At 51.3% G+C, this 21,101-nt stretch overlaps 1 protein-coding gene across 12 annotated transcripts in view; it reads left to right on the top strand.

The window, feature by feature from the left end:
• Positions 1-21,101, top strand: part of LOC144729367 (neuronal cell adhesion molecule-like) — a 211,979-nt gene that overhangs the window by 65,343 nt on the left and 125,535 nt on the right. For 11 of the 12 annotated variants that reach the window (XM_078609574.1, XM_078609580.1, XM_078609583.1 and 8 more), the window contains one exon: positions 10,896-11,066. The exons of the other annotated variant lie outside the window; for it this stretch is intronic. The gene's annotated coding sequence lies outside the window, so the exon portion shown is untranslated. The remainder of the gene's footprint in view (positions 1-10,895; positions 11,067-21,101) is intronic. 12 annotated transcript variants of the gene reach the window in all.

Below are 21,101 nucleotides of genomic sequence, written 5' to 3'. Positions count from 1 at the left end.
GGCTACGAAATCCTGGCAAGTTCTGCCTGAAAGAGAGTCATGAGACACGGTGAGGCTTTCCTTGGGTAAACAAGCGTGGTCTCGGCAATAATGGGAATAATAGAGATGCAATTTGCTCACGGTGATGGGACACCAGCGGAACGCAGCGGGCTGCAAATTTGCACCTTCGTTGTCGTGCCGGCCGAGTCGCCGTTGAACGAGAGGCTCTGAGCTCAATGGGCTTAACCTCGGGAAATCAACTTCGACCGACTCATCTTCTTGGTTCTTTCGGTAAAGTCACGTAGAAGGGAAGTAATAAAAGAATACAAATAAAACATAATAAAATAAAATGTCTTTTTTAATTATTTTATTACTTCCCTTCTACGTGACTTTACCGAAAGAACCAAGAAGATGAATCCCTGCAGTCACGAAAGCTTTAAATCGAAAAAATTCGACCGACTCTTTGCACAAACCCCCAACTCTCCCGATGCCAGGCGTGTGTTCTATCTACAAGCGTCTCGCGGACGTTCAAGTTCACAGGATCCAGTAAATGGATCCGTACGACACAGCCTCACTCTCTGAGCCACCCCGTGAAAAGCCAGTTATTTTTGAAGCGCATTTAGCGTTGCATACTTTTTTTTAAGTTAGATCGGTTTTGTTTTTTAAGTCATATTTTTAAGAAGGCTTGTATTTTATAATAATTTACAGTCCTTTGTGTGTGTAATTCTATGTCAGTCTGCATTTGTGTATCTCTGTGTGAGCATGGGTTGCTATTTTAGTCTGAGTCTCTTTGAAACCGTGGGTCTCTATACGATTCTGTGAGTCTCTACGAGTGTTGGTCTCTCTGTGAGTCTGTCAACCTCTATGTGAGTCTATGGGTCTCTATGTGGGTCTATGGGTATCTGTGTGAGTCTATGGGTCTCTATGCGAGATAGAGGCTTCCCACACTGTGTCGTCATGGAGATTAGTTGACCATACTTCACCACACTCGTCAATGTGGGTTGGTGAATGGGGTAGCCAGTACAGCACCATCGCAGAATTCACTCAGTCACCGAATTTTTTATCTGTGGCCCGAAATCAAACTTAGGTCCCCAGGTCCAAAGTGCCATGTACCTACCACTCATTGATCATCATGGTACTCGCAATTAAATTTGAATCCTTATTAAAAACAATTAATCAAACAGAAGCAGTCAGATAGAACTACCACATTGCTCGCCGCACAAAAGCACCGATGATATATTACCTCCGATGATTAAAATTCGATTCTAAACAATTGCCCGCTATGAAATCCAAACTTTTCTCAATCCCGTTATAAGAAAGATAACATGAAATATTAAGAATGTGCATGCACTACCATTCAAAACCTCGATTAGTGGTTAAGGCCTACACTTGCGTGCGTATTCATAATTTTAGTATATTAAATATGTCTTCATTTATTATGCGCGCGAGCATTATCATTCATGTTATTATCGTTACACGGTCAACATGTCATCCTTCTCGGTCCCTTCTTGCCGACTCATCGCCTCCACCACCACCATCACCACCACCATCACCACCACCATCACCACCACCATCACCACCACCGTTTCCGGTTTCAGGTCCTCACCCCCTTACACGTTCTACATTACTGCTTGTGTCTTCATCGATGCCACCATCCACAGGTAACTCCTCTTGACGCCTCTCACCAATCACAATTCCCGCGTGCAGAGAAGGCTCGTTGCCGCGGCCCCCTACCGCGCCCTCTACCCACAATCCCTCACTTCGTCCCTGCAGCATTGGCACCGTTGTTAATCTATCGGTTAAAGGTGACAGTTTGATCAAAAGGTGAGGAGGAGAGCGTGCTGTACGGAACGCATTTTGATGCATTCAGTTATACTGTGACGATTGCAAGCTCATTGTGCGCTTTTAACCTTTGCAACCACCGCAGCAGCTTCCTCTAACTCAGGTGGCTGGCTTCATATCGCAGTGCGCAAAACACTGCACCACAGCTCCCCACAATACATGCAATCGTATAATTATCTACGCCTAGTAATAAATACAATGGGATATCAGTACTCACCCATTGACGAACAAGACCAGTGTGCTAACCATTATCGCACAGCAGCATCCTGGCTTTCTGTGTTGACGCTATAAGTGCGGCGAACAGAATTGTCTCAAGTTCTCCTTCATTGACAAAATGCTGCGCGGGTCATCGAGGTCACAGGTCGCTGTAACGGTTCCAGCCACAGACACGTGGTGGTTAAGCATTGCCTAAAACAAAAAAACCCGGTCATGGCAGAGGCGCGCATACGCCGGACACAAATAAAGACAAAGATCCCCCGTATAGACTTAACAGACTTTCGGGGCGAGTGCTGTTAGCGAGCGCCTATGAAGGCCGGCATGGCATGTGAAGAGGTGGGTATTCAACACCATGCCAGCCGCATTTGTCTCCCGAGAGGCGATATTTAAACATTGCACCATGTACTCATTTGAAGCTGCGTCGCGCACGCGCACACACACACGCTGTTGGTTGAATGATGCTCTACCCTGACCTCTGACCTCTTTGACCCGAGATACAATCTCGGCTCAAGATTCGGGTGGACGTGGTGCGACATCCCTCACAATGTAATCGAGATTGATCCGGTAGCTGGGGCTGTATCAGTGGGGAAGCACAAGCTTGTACCGGGGGAGAGAAAATAGCACATCACTGGCGGTGTCTCGAGTCTTGATGATAGCGAGTCGCCGCTGAGCAATCAATCAATTAGCGCACAGCGAGCAGATGATTACCGCGACTGTCGATCGTTTCATTTCAAATGAGTACGTTTTTACGATGTCTTTATTTATAGTTTGCATGCCCACGCTTAATCCTGTGTGGTTATTTTTGCTTATTAAGTTGTTGACTGAATTGGTAAATGTTTAGGCTGCGTTCCGACGTGTTTCCGGGTTGCGCCGCCGCTGTAGTTGTTCGACGCGATGTCCGACGTTTCGCCCCCCCCCCCCGAGTCGGCAGTTTCTCACTTGCTGACGAGAGCAATACAGCACGACGGAGGAAACATACGCGCTGTCTGTGTGGCTGCCTAAGACAATATTAAATAACCATTTATCATCATTATACTTATATGGGTCTTTCTTGACCCGCACTGACGACTGTGCCGAACGTTGGTAACCTACCCCTTCATCCAGTAGTGGATTGACAAAGGGATTTCATTATATCATTACGATGTCCTGGCTCTTTGAACACGTGCCTTGTTTGCTTTGATCATCCCTGATCAGGTGACTTAGTAAAGTCCATTCATGGCCCAAACCTCCCTCCTGACGGCGGCGTTATGAGGGTCGTCAAACAACTGTCGGTCTGACATAAAAAAAAAACTGGTGAGGCCATAACAAAAAAGGGGAAATGTTCCGTACACATTTTCAAGAAGGATTCGATAAACTGGCTGTCGACTGAATCCCAAACGTCATAGCGGTGGATTAACGTTGTACTTTGTCACTTGCTTGCGTATGATATCAATCGGTTTGCCGTGGGAACTCGACGTTTTTTTTTCTTCGAGAAATCTCTAAAAGCGTTCCAAGAAATTTGAAGTGTTCAGGAAAAACAAAACGCAAAAAAAACTCCTGCGAAAATTAATTCTAGCGAGGCCTGCTTCCCAGCGCCTTTCACACATGGCCCCACAGTACACAAATTCAGGAAAGTGATTCTTGTTTCTGGAGTGACAGTGCAGCGGCGTGAGCCGTGAGCGAGCGGTTTAAGCGGCGATACGAGCAATTCTTCCAGGCGTTGGGGATTAAAACCTTGGGACATCGATGACAGTGAAGTCGGTGACGATGACGACAATGGATCAAGTTGCACTGCACTCACTTCAAGGAGACCGTGTGGAGAAATGACGCAGCTTTGTCAGAGTATTATTAAGTCGGACCACACACTTTTCAATCACCCGTCCTTTATCCGCAAGACAAATTCCGTCCCCGCGACAAACAACGCTGCGATGTGAACGCCGCGCTGCGGCCCGGCTCCGGAAACTCCCCCTCGAGAATGTCCGCCTCGCTCCGCGCTTTATCTCGCAACCTTTTGGCGACAAAACCTCATTTACCAGAAATATCGCAGTGTATTTGCGAGTAAATACAAAACACTGAGACCGCTATCTTTCGCGGGAACAGTTCATAGCTTTCCTTAATAATTTATACGCTTATCTGCTGTCCGATATTTTTCTATCTGCCGTTTTTTATTGTCTCCTAGTTATTCGGGAGAGAAAGGATTTAATGTCGGTGGCATTTCTATCGAGATTCACATCACCGCCGCGGTAGTGGCTCTCCGTCATCGGCGCGCGCCTGATAAATTGATATCGTTAAGGCCACCCCACCCCCGCCCCCCCTCCCCAGCCCCCCCCCTCTTGCCCCGCACTCTCCCCTATTTATCCAAATTGATGACAGCGGCAAAATAAACGATCCCGCGCAAGCGTCCGGCGACATCAATTGCGGCTCGCGGGTGGAGATTGCTCGTTTAAATTACACAGCCCCGGCTTATCTGAACACCGCCGACTTGATATTCCCCAACTCCCTCACCCCTCCGCCCCCCCCCCGACGTTCGGAGAAGAAATTCGGATGGGGCCCAACTTTTGGAGGCGCATTGTTCTTAAGGGACACAGGAAAGGCGGCGTCCGTGATGGCGTACGTGGATAGTTAAGTGGGTGGGTGGGTGAACAGGTCTGTGTGGAAGTGGGTGTGTAAGTAGGTAGGTAGGTTGATAAGTAATGGGGTGGTTGGGTAGGTGAGTAGGTAAGTGGATAGGTTAGTGGGTAGGTGGGTATAGAAGTGAGGAAGCTATGTACAGAGGTAGATAGATGAGGAAGCAGGTGAGTAAGTATACAGGTAAGTAGGAGAGTAAAGTGTGGACATATAAATGTATGAAGGTAGGTAAGTAGGGTGATAGGTAGCAGTGGCGTATCATGGTTGGTGCAAGGAATGAAACAGGTCCCTTTGTCCTGTTTTCCTTCCCATCTCTTCGTATCATAGCTCCTTTGGCCTCATTGGCTCATGGAAGCCCTGGTGTAGTTGCACCGCCTGTGCATCGAGGCTGCATGCCTCGATGGAAGTGAGGCACGAGATATGACGCAGGGATACATACAGACGTGAGGGGCACGGGCACCCAGATACGTGCAACGAATGTGGAACGGAACAAGCAGTGAAATAGTTTGTACATTTTATAGGTTTTGCAAAAAAAAAATTGCTGAGTTAACAAAGCAACATTTCTCAATGATTAATAATTCTGTAACATATGATGCATCGAACGGGTGGCATGAACAAAGCTATCGAGCCACACTTAATGCAGTTCTAATTAAAAATAAAACATTGCGAACAGCGCTGCATGCATTTTCTCTCTGGATCCGCAAGCGAGTTGGCTTTAATATCAACTGGGCTTGGGAAGGACACGTGCCTGGAAGGAATGGTAATCAGCGTTTGGGGTAAATGTTGGAGTGGAAGGGAAGGTGGATGGTGGTTGGGGTAAATGTTGGAGTGGAAGGGATGGTGGATGGGAGAATGTTGGAGTGGAAGGGAAGGTGGAGGGTGGCAAGATGTACGACGAAGCGGCAGCCGAAGGAAGGCACGTATCCGCGAGGGTCTCTATCGAGGAGATGCAGCGATGAAAGACAAGTCACAGCGCGATTGTCACCATGCAGCCCAAACTATGGGCCATGTAATAATATTCTAAAAGCACTCTAGTCTGCACTCCTTCAACGGAGAAACTTAAACGACACTAACTCTCTCCTGAAGCCCTCTCGCCGTGGCTAGCAGACCCCGACATTGGCGTCGAGCTCCTGAACACAACTGCTGCCATCATGCGCAATAACAGAATAGTTACGTGGAATTTCCACCCCTGGCTAAGGGACGTGGAGCAGGAGACGAGGCACCGATGCCCCAATGCTCGCCGCAAATCACTTTTGACTCTTGGAGAAAAAAACGAGAGAAACCAAAACAACAAAGTTCTGTGGCGGCGGGGAGACAGGGAAATGCGTGAGTCACCACTGCGGTTCTCACAAGAGCCCACGGACACCAATTGCGCCGGATCGCTCGTGAACTCCGCGCATCGTTCGTGTGTGTGGTCCGGTGTGGGGAGTGGTAGCGTAGCTGTTAGCGCGCTGTGCTACGAACCCGGCGGCCCGTGTTCAATTCCCGCTCAAGGCCGACACCAGTGACGATTATTTGAACCGGTCTCGGGCCTCCCCTAGGTCAAATCAGCTTGAAATGAGTACCTGGTGCGGTGTGTAAATATCGCCACTGCAGAGGCGGTCGGGCATGGTGCTGGCCACCCACCCCCTCGTGTGCTGTTCCGGCCTTCATAGGTGCTCGCTAACAGCACTTGCCCAAACAGTCTGTTAAGGCTATACGGGGGATCTTTGTCTTTGTGTGGTCTGGTGGGGGGGGGATGGCACGGATGACGGTTGTGGGGGGTGGGCAGGGTGGGCGATCGTTTATTATTCTTTTTTTTCTCCCTCGTGAAACTTTGCAGCGTGGTTTATTTCCGTTTGCAACTCGCTCCTCTGCCGCTGTCCGTAATTGCGTGCGCAGCCGAGCAGTCCGAGAGGCGGCCTGTCGAGAGGGCCCCGCGAGACCGTGACGAGTTCCGCTTCCCCCTCCACTCAGGAGCAGTCGGAGGAAATGAACGCCGTTCGTTACACTTGCAGGTTGCCTCTCTGGTTTGCTTCGTGTCCACATTTTTAATTGGCTTACATTTTTAAAATAATAATAATTATTCACTTGTGTTTTAAAAACAATTCAACATTTGTTTCCAACCATTTTAACTATTCGGCGTTCTGTTTTAATTTCGTGTCCAGTTTTTGCTACCTTTCGTACTTTGCGTTAATAATATACAATTATTTTTAAAATTTATTTTACCAGGTAAGGGCCACTGAGCTCTTTTTTAGAAGCAACCTGGCCACAAATTATAGCTCAGCAAAGTGGCTTATCACGTGGAAATTCACAGCAGCCAAATATTCTAAATACATGACTTTGTTTCTAAATGTGGAGGGAAAAATCTGAATGCCTGGAAATAAAATCCACGTGACCACCGGGAGAACATGCAAACTCCAAATATACAACACGCATCAGGGTCGGGATCGAACCCACGACCTCCTGTATACCGGGCGAGGTAGTTAACATCTCGCCACTGTGGCGCCCGATTACGTTTTTGTCATATTTTTGGGACGGCATTTGCGGAGGAGCTGTGCATGTGGCGCTGCGGGCATGTGATGGGGGACCCGCTGCTGTTGAGACAGACGCATCGATCTCCGTCATTAACAGGCCCCCTCGCGTTCGATCCATCGATTCGCTCGCCCCTCGTACACCTTGTGGTGTGAACGTTGTGCAGCTGAGGTAGCGGCGGCCCAGCGGCTCTCACATCTTGCGCTATGAACCCAATGAACCGAGTTCGATTCCCAAGCCGTGGCTAACAAAGTTGGCGATATGTATCTAAACCCCGGCTCTGGGTCGCCAAATCACTTCATCACCCTGTACGCACCGACATGGTGAAGTATGGTCATACAATAATAAAGCTGACGGGCACAGCGTGAGAAGGCCTTCATCCAGCTTGGATTGACAGAGAGCCGTACATCTATGCCTCGCATAGATGTACGGGTTCACGTGACCGAGGCTGCCACGAGAAGCCGCTAAGCTCTTCGCAGAAGAAGACAAAATTGTCGTGTCGAATTGCCTCAAGCTGTTGCTGCTCCGGAGGCCGGGAGATCGTTGATCGACGTTGGGTCGCCGGGTTGACGACGGCGCGGGTCGCGATTTCTCACTCAACTGCGTGGGACCAAGCGAAGGCCGCTGCCAACTTCTGCATGCGTGCCTGTATTGTTGAACTTCTTTCGCACCTGCACGCCGCCAACCGTGCTGATCGGAGGTGCGGGAAACTTCCAACGGTAGCAGTGGCAGCATCAGCGCCACCGGCATCCGAGGACAACAACACCACCGCATTGAGCCGCAAGCTGGTGGCAAAACAGAACGACCCTAATTGCCTTCGGAGCTGCCAGGACGTGTCATGGGCGTCGGGACGAGCCGTAAAGCGGAAGATTTATCGCCTTCGCCCCACGGCAGCCGCGTGCTCAGGCGACAGCGCGGTGGGGGGCAGGGGGGGGTTGAAGGGGTTGATGGGGGATCAGGGGCCCCCTGACGTGTAAATAGTGTTCGCCGCACACGACGCTCCCCGGCGAGCGGAGGCTCCGACCACAACATCGTCGACGCCGGGAAATGTATAATTATCAACGTCGGAGGCGCTTTGCGCAACAACAACAAAACACGGAGCCACGATCGCGGTGCTCGTGGGGGCGATGATTTGAAATGCGGGGCTGTCTGTGCAACGCGTCGATATTCATGCTCAAGGGGGCGTCACGGCCGTTTGTAAATCCGCTGCTGGACGAAGGCTGCGCAGTTTGACCATACTTTTACCGCGTCAAGCAGCGCAGGTTGGTAAAGTGTGCCTCCACCCCCTCCCCCCCCGAAGACTGATTCAGGTGTCACTCGCCGCTGATGTTGGTTGTGGCCAGGAATTGAATGCAAGTCATCGGGTTCATCGTGCAAAGCGCTAATCACTGCGCCGTCAATTGCCTAACGACCTGTCGATCGTGCGTCGCAATGATTCACCCCGCCCCATTCTCCGCAGCGATCGGATGAATCGCCACGATTCGTGGTGACAATTCCGTTCCAAAATCGACCCTTTGTCCCGCGTTCACGCTCTCCTTCACATCGTTTGCTCTGCTCGCTTAATTAGCCTAAATGTAACATTTAGCAAAAGGGGTTGCATGTGATTTGCGCGAGCTGCGAATGCGCAATTCTCACTTGCATCATTTGCTGAAACGATGACATCGCTGCACGCCAAAGCTCGTAAATAAATATTCACGAACCCATTACACGCGACACTCAATGTCTTGAGGCTGCGTGGGGTTCAGCGGCCGCGCGGTACCGCTTCACCCACTGCCTTTGCAGGGCTGTGCTGCGCATTTTTCTTGCAGCAACGTCCGACGCTTCGCTGGGAACTTCTTTGGTTTGACGCTTCCTCATGCGCCCGCCGCACTCTCACTGTCGCTCTCTCTCTCTGTCCCTCCTTCGCTCTCTCTCTCTGTCTCTCCTTCGCTCGCTCTCTCTCTCTCTCTGCGGTGGCTGCAGAAATTGCTGACTCTGCTCGGCACCCGAAAGTAGCGGCGCTCCATCATCAGTCTCTGCCCCTCTCCCTGGGCGAGGAGGAGCAGCGGCAACCTCGGGGTTAGCGGCGGGCGGCGGGCGGCGTGCGGGGAAAACACGGAGTTGGTTGGAGGGGGGGTGGTGGTGGGGGGGGTGGGGGGGGGGTCTCAACGACTTCCCGCACGTGTCACATGGTCGGCCTCCTACCGCTCCGTGTGGTTGCTTGGGAGGGTGGAAGTGGGGGGCAGGGGGCCGGTGGGGGCTGGTGGGGGCCGACCACAAATGGCCACACCAGCGGGGGCAGTGACAAAAAAAGTCAAATAAAAAAAGTGCTCACGCGTTGATCCTGTAACGCTTCCCAGCATGTTAATTGTTTTTCGAAAAGTACTTCGTTATATCATTCGTTAGGGTGGCTGTCGGGGCAGAATGCATTTGAAATATTTTCGGAAAGTCCTTTGTGCTGCGGTTTGTATCTCAAGTTTTTGGATAAACCCTTTGACTAACGTGGGCAGTTTTCAACGCATTAAGTCCCTCATAGCAACACAACTTTATTCTATAGTGTCGTTCAGATTGCATCAACTTCACGTGAGTTCTAGTGCCCTTTCCCCCCGCCCACCCTCACACACACTCTATGGATGGACGTACGGACGACACAAAGCTAATGCATGAACGCATTCAACCTTAGCCGGCAGACATAGTAAGGAGAAAAAAATGGAACATCGCGACGAGAGCCGGAACGGGGCACAAACCGTGACTAGAAGTGCCACAGTCTTTCGGTGGCAGTTGGAAATGAACGAGGAGGGATGGCGGGGGCCTGCGGGCCCGGATAGCTGCGGCGTACGTAATGAGACACTGCCGGTAGTTGCAGGAGGAAGGTGTTGGGGGGGGGGTTGGGAAGATTGAGTGCCGTGCACGACCGCATTAGCGGTGGCTCAGCGATAATGCATGGGGACGGGCGACGTACGAGACGCGTGAGCGATTGCCCAGGGCGGCGGTGTGTGCCGCCGCCGCAATTTCCGCCGACGGAATTAGGATTCCCTCTCTGTGTGCCGGAGGAGCAAGGGGTTGGTGGATCGTGCAGGGATGGGAACTGCCGGGATCCTGGAGAGGGTCGGTCGCTGAGCTGTATTGGTGCGGGTTTGGAAGCATCGCCCCTGTCTCTGAGCGCTTTTATTTTCGTTTCTGGTTTATTCCAGCGTTGTCCGACGCGCAAATGCCGTGGAGCCTCGGCAAGGCTTTCCTGGACAAATGAAGAATTATTTTACAAAGCATAGCCAAAAAAAAACGCTAATTAACTGAGGATTTGTCGTTTCAAGAGATGGCCTTTAAATAAGCCTGTGTTGTGGAGTTTGCCACATCGCCGTGCTATGTTGTTGAGGTCTGGTGACATCAGTGGCTCAGGCTACGATGATGACATCTTGATGTTGCCGTGCCGTACTGCGGCGTGCTCCTTCAAACCTGTCCACGCGCGTAACCTGACTGTGCCGCTTACGCTTGCGAAACTGAATTAATTGTTGCAGTCTCATCAGTCAGATTTGCGACCGCCAAGGCCACCCCAGCTGCAGGTCGTCCGCGCAAACAACCTCGATTGCGACGGACGGCGCTTACATCAGCCAGCACGCGCTCATCTCCGTTTTGGGCACCGAACCTCAAACGACAGAACCGCACGCCTCTGCGTACGTTCTCGCGGTTGTACTGTGCGCTACACGCACAGTGTGTGAAACCTGGCTCTCCGGGGCGTTTCCCTTTTGCGGAAGCAGGAGGAGAAGGAGGAAAGAGGAAGGAGCTACCGGCGCGCGGAGCGAAACGTCGCGTGTCGTGCCGCTGCCCGGGAGGGAAGGAAACACCCCGGGGAGAACCGCGTTGCTTTCGTTCCTACCGCGGGGGCCAGAGGGAGCTCAGCTGGACTACTGCCGCTGGTTCTGCCCAAGGTGAATGTGCCCCCCCCCAACTCGACTGCGCCCCACCCCCCCAAGTCCGTTATGGCTCTCGTGGCAGGGGCTTTGTTACGGCTCTTGCGGTGAGAGATGAAGACATTGATAAAAACTGAAATGTATATATATGTTCGCGGGAAAAAAATAGGCTGGTGCATAAAAATGATTTGCCGAGTGGCCTTGGTGCCTCCTCTGCCTCATTTTCGTCATTAATGAAGCGTCCAGTGGAAGTTGCGCCGACAGATTTACTGCGCGCGGCCCGCGCCCAAGAGCCCGCGATTATTTCCCGAGGATTAATTGAACGTTGCCGAATTGAAGATTAAGCTTTAAACGGGCGCGAGAAAACGTGGCAATTTTTTTTGTTTAATATGCTCGCCGCGTAAATTCGTTAAATAACGCGACGGTTTACGGAACGCGTTACCACAGTAGCCGGCGGCAATAGCGTGAATATTTTCCATTGCGTAACTATTGCCTCGTTTTTTTTTACTATTCGTGCCCCTCTAGAAAATGTACAAATAGCACAGTTAAGCAAAACTGTGATCGTTTCCTGCATACATTCATTGAATTTCCATACTCAATAACCTGATGATGCACAACACGGTTTTGGCGAAACGTCGTCTTGCGAAGGCGGCGAATTCGGCCACCGACAAGGAGGAGGAGCTTTATCGGTCCGAACTTCATCGACATGCCGGCCACGAATAAATAATAATAATAATAACCGATGTGACAATATTGTCAGGTAGTGACGGGCGTAAAACTACAACCACGTGGCCTCACGCACAAACGCAATTGGATCAGTAAAGAAGATCTTTTGTATTCGGCTTCCTGGCGATTTCTGTCGGAGCTTTGTAAAGGCAGCGTTGAGATCCCAGCAGCGGCTACAGATTCCATGTTCTTGGCCAAATTTAATTGTGGTTCCGGAAATGTGACAGCTCATCAATTCATGTCGAGGTATAATGATCCATGGAGTGATCAATTATTCTTAATTCTCACAATAATATTCATCGAGTTACACGTGTAAGAATCAGTGTATTTCTATTGCATGCAAATTGTATGCAAATAATGTGGCGGTTACATGCAAGCCAGCGGAGTGAACAAAACCGTACAGATGAGACAGAAAAATGGGATAATCGATGCAAAAAGAGACGTTCAAAAACGTAGACAAAATAATAAACGGATTCTTTTGCCTCCTTAATTATTTTAAAGTTCGAACGACAGGGCGATAAACACACTACGAACAAAGCAACGGTGACTTTTATTTTATTTAAGTTTTTAAGTGGTCAACTCACACGCGAGGAGATGTCGTTCAATGCAACGAAGCAACTCTTGAACCGAATCGCGGCCGCGGAGTTGCGACGATTCGCCGAGCCACCAGAGGGTACGGGGTGTGAACCGTTTGATCCCCTGCTGGGTCATCGAGATACGGCGCGGGGGGAGACGTAATGGAGTTGGCCGAGAGCGGTGCTTACCGCAGCGGCCGTCTGGCGATCATCGCGCTCCTGCGAGCGAGAGAGGGAGAAGCGGCGAGCGTCGAAATAATAAAATGAACGATCACAAGCAACGGCGAGAAAAACTGCGCGTTTGGTCTGCGCCATTCGTCAGCGGATCGCTGCCGAGGCATCTGGTAGGTGTTACGTTTGTGCCGCTGTGTTCGAAAACGCAAACATCCAGAAATGCAGGTACACGTGCGTCGTCAGTCTTTCACGTGCATTATCAGAGCGTAATCGGAAGTAAAATGCCGTGCGGGATGGCGTGTGCTGCAGTTTGGCGCCAGCTATCATAGAGTGCGGTGGTCGTGTCGCTACAGTTCTCTGCGGTGAGTAGCAATGTCATTAAAAATAGCGGCGCTGTGCCTTTCGAAATGAAATAAACGACGATCGAATCGTACGCTTGACGGTTCAGATTTCATTTGTTTCAACCCGGCGAGGGGTCACGGAGGGCAGCACCGGTCTCGGTTTGCGAGAGCGGTGCAATGGCGACTATGCTCCCTGTGCTGTCGAGCTCACGACCGTTCGCTCACCGGGAGTGACACGGGGGCTCCGTGGGTGGGGACGGCAGGGGTGTGGGCTTTTTGAGCTTCGCTGAGCGTTCCGATTTAGCTCGACCGTACGGACCTTGCGTAAACGCGCTTGCAAGATTCAACGGCCCATTGCTGCCGAGATGTAGTGGATCTGGCCTCCGAGTCAGCTGAAATTCCTGAAAAGGATTAATTTTGCCCGTGGATGATGAGAGATGACCTTCGTCTTAAATCCCGGCGATGGTGACTATCATAATTATGGTGATGATGAAGTGCATGCATTTTCAGTGTTCGCTCGTTTTTCATTATTAAGGCACCAACGTAATGGAACAAAGTTCACGAACAATCCAATAATGGTGATTGTAAATGTCTGCATTTTATGTCTCTCTCATAACGAACGGCGCAGTGCATTACCCACCGGGTGTTGGTGAAGCAGCTAGCGCACTGCACTCAACGGTACAGGGATCATCATAAAACGTGTTATTTTAATTATTGTTCTCGTTTAAATTTTTTTCTTGTATATTATTAAATCTATGTCATTGTTCTTATAGCAATAAACAAGAGGTACCTAGGTCAGTGCTTGCCGGTTTGCCTGGGTGAAAAGTGGGACCACCATTGCCGAATCCTGGCCCAGCCTGGCTCGAACACTCAACCGATGAGCTATGAACTCAGCAAACCCGAGTTCGACTCCATGCCACGGCTCATGTCAGTGGCGAGTGAAAACCTGAACCGGTTCCCCCTGACCTTCCCAGCGTTGGTGATGTATGGTCACAAAGAAAGACTCGCATGACCAACATGACATCGGGAGGCTTTTAACCCAGCACTGGGTTGTCAATTATTTTACTGTTAAATTATTAAGAACGTATATTTCACAAACTCATCATCGCCACCGTCATCATTGTCATCATTACCACGAGTCGCAGCAATAGCAGCATCAGCAGGGAACATTCCTACAGCCTCATCAGCAGCAGCACCCAACATCTGGCTGCACGTGTTCCCGTTCGTTTATAAAACGCGCATCTGACGCTTACGCCCGACGTATCGACGTTATCGGCGAGTCATTAGCCGATTTTAAGAGCGGCCTCCTCTTGCGGCCGTTGCTTTAGCGGGAGAGAGGCTGGTGGGGGGCCAGGGGCGGTGGCGGCACATTTTGATAAATGGGATTCATTTGGCGCACACGGAAAGAACGGGGGCCAAACTTGGGGACGGCGGCGGCAGCGTTAATTGCACGGCGGCGCGCTTCGTCTTGCGAGCGGCCGCCGTAGAACGTCACGAGGTGGAAGCTTGCGGGGCGCTCCGCGGGAGGCTTTTTTTTTTATTCTTAATTGGCTCACGGGGCTGCGTCCCTAATCCTTCCCAGTTAGCGCGCGTCGAGCCCGGGGCTTGCTCGCCCGCGTACCGGGCCCCGCTCGCTTCGATCATTACGGCGGCGGCGATCGCCGCTAGTGCCTTTATTAGCAGGGCCGTATCCGGGGCGATACGTGCGCCGCTCGCGATGACGGCTGTTACGCGGCTCGGTAATTGTTTCCCCCCCCCCCCCCGCCACCCGTTCGTCTCCTGTCCACGGGGCGCCCGTGATTTTTTTCTGTGGCGCACGGGCGCTGATGAGTTTTGCCTTAATAGGATCAGCGGCCTCCGATGCTGAACGTGCAGTCGTGTTCTTCCATCCCGCGGCTCCATGATGAAGTGTGCTCAGGGGGGGGGGGGGGGTGGAGGCGATTACCGATTCCCGGTACGAGAGGGCCAGGAATCGCACATGGGGTGTGCATGTTTAAACGTGTGTTCTTATGAGGTACCAGTTGCAGTGTGTAAACATCACGGCCGGGAAGACAAAGGCGGCCGGGCGTGGTGCTGGCCACCCACCCCCTCGTGTGCTGTGCCGGCCTTCATAAGTCTTCTTCGTCGTGTCTCCTGTCTAACCGCTTCTGGTGTTGGCATTGCAAAATGTTGAGGAGTGCATCATGGTGCTGCAGTGCATCTCGGGAGATGATCCATGGTTTCCCTTCATAGGTGCTCGCTAACAACACTTGACCTAACAATCTGTTAAGAAAACCGGTCGCCTAATTTCGATTCCCACTCACGACCAATAACAGTGGCGAAAATTTGAACTGGTCCTGAGCCTCCCCTAGGTTGACTCAGCCTTAAATGAGGACTGTACTTGGGCTGGGGAGACAAAGGCCACCACCACCACCCCCTCATGTGTCATGCCGCCATTATCCGGTGCTTGCTCAAATAGTCCGCAAAAGGTTGGATGGGGATATTTGTCTGCAGAATGCATAGATAAAGAAAAAAAGCAACAGTTTGACGCTCTAATCATTTCATGGCTAAGTCAACCTAGAGGAGGCCCAGGTCCGATTTAGATATCACTCGCCGCTGATGCTAACCGTGTCCAGCAATCGAATTCAGGTCGTCGGGTTCGAAGCGTCAGGGCACGAACAACCCGCTCCACAGTTCCACACAGACAAAGATTCCCCGTATAGCTCGCATAGACGGTTGGGGCAAGCACTGTGCGTGAGCGCCTATGAAGGCCGGCACGGCACACAAAGGGGTGGTGTGACCAGGAGAAGCCGAAGACTAGTTCACGAGTCGCCATGGTCCGGAATCGAACGCCAGTCGTGTCATCAGTGTGCTAACTAATGTACTATTCAACGTCCGTCCCCTCAAAGCCAAACATCCCCCGTGTAACCTTCACCAAGCTGTTGATGACAGTTTTGTTTGCAAGCACCTATTAAGGCTGGTTCGGCACAGCAGGAAGTGGATGGGCCAGCGCCATGCCCCGTCAGCCTTGTCTTCCCAGTGCTGATGATTGCACACAATGCACCAGGTGCTCATTTAAGGCTGCGTCGACCTCACGGAGGCCCAGGAAACATCCAGATATGAACCACTGCCATTGGTCTTGAGCGGCGAATCGAACTCGGGTCGTGGGGCTCAAAGCACGGTGCGCTAACCACGGCGCCACCGGCTCCCCACAAGGCTGTTGGGGCAAGTGCTGTTAGCGAGCACTGCCCACGCACACTTACAATTCGTTTTAAATGTTTTGGGTGCTTTTTTTGTTGCTCTTGCTCTTCTTGCAACCTTTTCTGTACAAGATCAGTACAAGACAGATCCGACACACGTCTGCCACATCCCACAAATTTTCCATCAAAGGGCTTCCACAGAACACAAAAGGTTGGCGCTCCATCCTCCCGCCGCTCGCTAAGTGCCCGCATTGAAGAGCGCGCGGCCCTCTCTGCCGAGGCTCCCCCGTGTCTCGCGTGGCCTTTCAGGCCACAGATGAAAGCGCTACTTTTGTGAATTCGCGATTACGAAGGGTTTTCAAACGGAGCTGGCAGGAATCTGCACCCCCCCCCCCACCCCCCCTCAGAAAATAACATTAAAAAGCACTTAATGTGATGAATAATGTATAGACTGATTCCTGAAACACGAGGCCCAATTAATTATAAACTGCGCTGACATCGTTCACCTTTGGATCTTAATGAAGTGGTGCGATTTTTTTTTTAGTTTGTGTTATCTCCGGTGTTTATTCACCAACCTGATCAATCCGGGACCCTTCCAGCAAGCTGCGCATGACCCCCTGTGTGGTAGAGCAGCTCGTGGAGGGAGACATAACAGAACTAATCCTGAGTTCCAACCATAATTGCAGTCAAACCAGAATCGTTCCTTTACCTCGGTTGACGTGCTCTTGGGCGCGTTCCCTCCCTAGGCTGTCACTCCGTATTAGTCTCAATCACCGACCGCCGTCCCTTCTATCGACATCTTTTTCTCCATGCCCGCTTATGTTTATTGACAGCCGACATGACGTCTCGAACGTGAATTTACTCTCTGAACCGTGTGTCTGTCTTCCTGTCCCTTGGGTGTCATACTGAGCGTGCGCCTTTCCACATTTTCCCTCTGCGCATTTTTACATTTACGAGTCAATTTAATTAGCGGTAGGATCTACGCGGATCATCCGCTGGATTTTCACCACCGGGCCGAACGCCCACTCGGCGCGACTTAAATCAGCCACCGGCCGATTGACGGCGAGATTTCAAGTTTGGCTGGCCGTCAGTCGGCAACACTCCAGGTCTGGTTCCTTGGCATGCGTCTCCTCTTCCCACCGTCAGCACGGCATGATCCCCCACGCGGACCGATGCACAACGACGGTGCGAGCGGCCGATGCCAGCATCTGCACCGCGCTCCTCGCCAAATGTTTTTGTTTCCCCAAACATTGCCAGCGGGCGACCATCGCAGCGGCACATGTGGGTGTGTGTGCGTGTGTGTGTGTGCGTGTGTATGTGCGTGTGCGTGTGTGTGTGTGCGTGTGTGGGTGTGCGTGTGTGTGCGCGCAATCGCACAGCTGTCGAGTGTGCAGGCGAGACAACTGCCCGGGGAGCCCACAGGGTCGGGGGAGGTCAGTCACCGAGCTTTCATGAAAGGGGCCATGGGTGTGGGAGGGGGGAACAGGGGGTGGGGGGTGGCATTTTATTTCTTGCACCAGGATCAATGTCAACCACGCTGCACCGCTTGCATAGATTAACAATGAGATCTGTAGACTTGCATAGGCACCTGCAGTCTCACAGACTGAGTTGTGATTAAGCTGGGCTACCAATGTAGTGATTTGATGGTCCCAGCGTGGCCATATGTACGTATGTTGCTAATCGGCGGTGCGGGGGAAGACGACTTGCTTAAAGAGCTAAAGATTTGGTCACCAATGATTTGCTTACATATCTGCAGACGTACGCAGAGGTGCGCAGATTTAGACAGAGACCCACAGACCGGGGCGTAAGCTATCGAGCGTGCGGGCGGTGGAACTGCCCAGAAGAACCACTGGGGTCGGAAGGGGCCCAGTCGCAAAGCTAGAAAGAGGTGGGTTGGGAGGAACTGGACAAAGGGCCCCCAACTCATTCCTGTGCCAGGACCCATGCCAGCCAGGCGATACGAATGCCACTGAGCATGCGGCGGTCTTAATTGCCCGCGTGGTCTTAATTGTCCCAATGGCAGCCCGCTCTCGGCTGGATTCGGCTCGCAGGCGAGAAAACAAGCTCCCCCCCTGGGCCACCACCTTCGCTGGTCAGCCCCCTCCCCCTCCTACGCAGCTAATTTAATTGTTGTAGCAATCACCAGCTTTTGTTAGAGGGGCGAAGCTCGCCACTTGTGGAGCGTTGTGGGGGTGCAGTGGCGAGCGGGGGGGGGAGCTGAGAGAGGACGTGGGGAGACTTGGGGAGATGTGGGTAGGGAGTGTGGAGTGGGGGGGTGGATCTAGATCCTTGCGGTGAAGTCACTCACTCGCCCACAGCTAATGTGCACAGGGTGATTTATTGACGCTACTTCACCGCGGAAGGATGGGACTTAAACGCCGCCTACTCCCATATGGCTTCCCTTTACGTTTCAGTCGAACGGGGGAAAAAGATGAAGCCAAAGCGGCTTCTATAACGGACATGAAACTAATTTTTAAAGTAAATGTCTTTTGGCGTTTTTTTGCGTTTCCCCCCCCCCCCCCCAACGGCTTCCAAGAAGCCACTTACACGAGGCGGACGAATAGCCGTGGACGTGTGCGCCGCCTTGGGCCGCGAAATGAGCACTTGTTGTTCCTGTGCTATCTCGCGGGCGCATTTGTTTGGGTCCCCGAGTTTATCCTCTACGTTTGTTGCAAGGCGCATCTCGGTGGGCCCTTTCGTGGCAGCACGACGTACGGAAGCTGTCGCGGCGCTCCGCCATCGTGAGTTTATGGTTTATGACTCCGGAGGCTTTCAAGCGAGAGAGGCCCATCGTGCCTTCCGGCTCCCTCTTTGTCGTGTAATTTTCATTCATGGCGCGCCGGTCTTTTACGGCCAGGGTAAGAGCGCAGGTTGATAGCACGGTGACGCTGCCATTTGCGCGGTCGTTAGTTCAAAAACTAACCAGCGCCATTAATAGCAATGATAACGACGACGACGACGATGATAATTTGAATTTATAGCACACGACCGAATTGCAAAACGCATCTCGAGACGCCGCACTTAACATAAACGGGAACCGCAAAAAGCACGAGAAACATTCCTCCGGGGTTGGTAAATGACTTCGAGCCACCTGGTGGGGCCCTGCCACTTAGTGTCTTGTCTCCCGGAGATGGATTGGACGACGCCCTGGCAATGTGGGAGTCCTCACGGCTTGCTCGGATCTGCTGCCAGAGATCTCTCCCTTGCGAATGGCTGGATGAATTAAGCAAAGTTGGAAGTCTATTATATATATTTTTATAGAAATACCAAGAAAAATATAAAAAAAGATATAAAACTCAACACGTTCGCCAATTGCGATGTGGCCTTAAAAGGAAATATATTTTATTGCAAGTGACGTTTTTGGGCAATGCCCTTCTTCGTAGCGCATAAATGGGAAAAGGTCATCTATTCTATTTTATATTTAACCATTCCATTCTGTTCATGCGTACGGCAGCAAGATGTCCTGGAGCTAAATGCCAATGTCGAGGTCTGCTAGCAATGACGAGAGGGCTTCAGAGGAGAGGTTTGTGTAATTTTGATATTCATCCTCCTTTGAAGGAGCGCAGACTACAGTGGTTTACTGTATGGACCAAAGTTTTGGTTGCATGGCCACTATGGCTTGTTTTTAATGTATCTCAATGGGTCTCCATTCATCTCTGTGATTCTCTATGTATCTCTATAGGTCTCTATGAGTCTTGTTGTATCTTTAAGTGTCTCTATGGGTTTACTATATGTGGTCCATAGTCACAGTCATAGCACTGTGGCTTGAGTCTTTAATTTTCCATTTATGAAGGAGGAGTGCACATCGGCCTCTTGATGTTCTGATGTGATTGATGGTTCCACCGGTGTCTCTGAGGAGGAATAACAAGCTCAGGAGGTGCAGTGTTTGGCTCTGGAACGAGGAGGTGTTTATTCTGGACGTGCCCGTTGTTCCACGCTGTTCACCAGCGTTCTTGCGGATCTGGGTGAGATTCTAAGATGGTGACAGCAGCGCACTCCCAGAAGGAGGATCGGGACTTGGGTTGATGGCGATGTTGTCGTTGGCAAGAAAATGTGTAAATTAATAGTAATACTTTCATTTTATATAGCGTCATTCATGCTAACAGCATCCTACAACGCTGTACGTTAACTATATATGTACCAAATCCTATATACGTGTTTAGCTACATACCGCGAGTAAGTTGCCCAACGCACATACACACACACGTACCAAGCAAGTGAAAACCTTACTAACAAGCAAAATAAAAAATTAATAAACAAATAAAAATATGGCACCAACACAAAAAACACAAACAACGAAAAGGTCATCACAACCACGAAATGAACCCATTAGGTCTCGGATCGCGGGCCACGATTCCCAACCAAGCCAGGAAACCGTCGCAGGAGGTACAGTGGAGTGCCAAAAAGTTTTGCTAAAAACCCAAATCAATTTGCATATTTGCCCACGTGCCAAACTCGATTTCATTGGCGCTGTCAGGTGGTGTAGGGTCTGCTCCGTGTTTCTGCGATTGCACGCAATGGGGCTCTCTCTGAGTTTCCACTCGTGGAGATCGCAGCGTGCGGGTTCGATTCGACGGGAACGCCCCGTTGTTTTCGAGCGACGGGTTAAATCTCCAGAGGATCTTTCGCGGGACCGTCGATCGGGTGGTTCGTTCAGGACGTCGGCGTCGGCCCGAGTCGTTTTCGTCGGCATTGCCGTTCGAGATGAACGCAGCCCGACGCTCGTTTCAAAGGAAGGTACGACGAGAATAAGAACCGATACCTGCTATCTTGCACGATACACACCTGGGCCGTGTTTCCCGGGCTGTCTTGTGCAAGATTGAAGTTCTGTTAAGGGGGACGCATTGATAGCAACCCATGCCTCGCGAGAAATGTTCGATCCGTCGATTATAATCCATTCTCGCGACACGCGCATTGGATCGCACGTCCGGCGATCAGTGATTTTATAGTTGAATCGTGACTCTCCCCCCCACCCCAACTCTACCACCACCCCCCACCCCCGCCCAAACCATATCACATCCTTTGAACCGGGCGCATGCTGTTCTGAGCCCTACGGCA

The sequence above is a fragment of the Lampetra planeri genome, chromosome 32 (assembly GCF_965212315.1).
Source record: "Lampetra planeri chromosome 32, kcLamPlan1.2.h2, whole genome shotgun sequence".
NCBI lineage: Eukaryota > Metazoa > Chordata > Hyperoartia > Petromyzontiformes > Petromyzontidae > Lampetra > Lampetra planeri.
The sequence above is the reverse complement of the archived record's forward strand: the minus strand, read 5'-3'. Positions and strand labels throughout refer to the sequence as shown.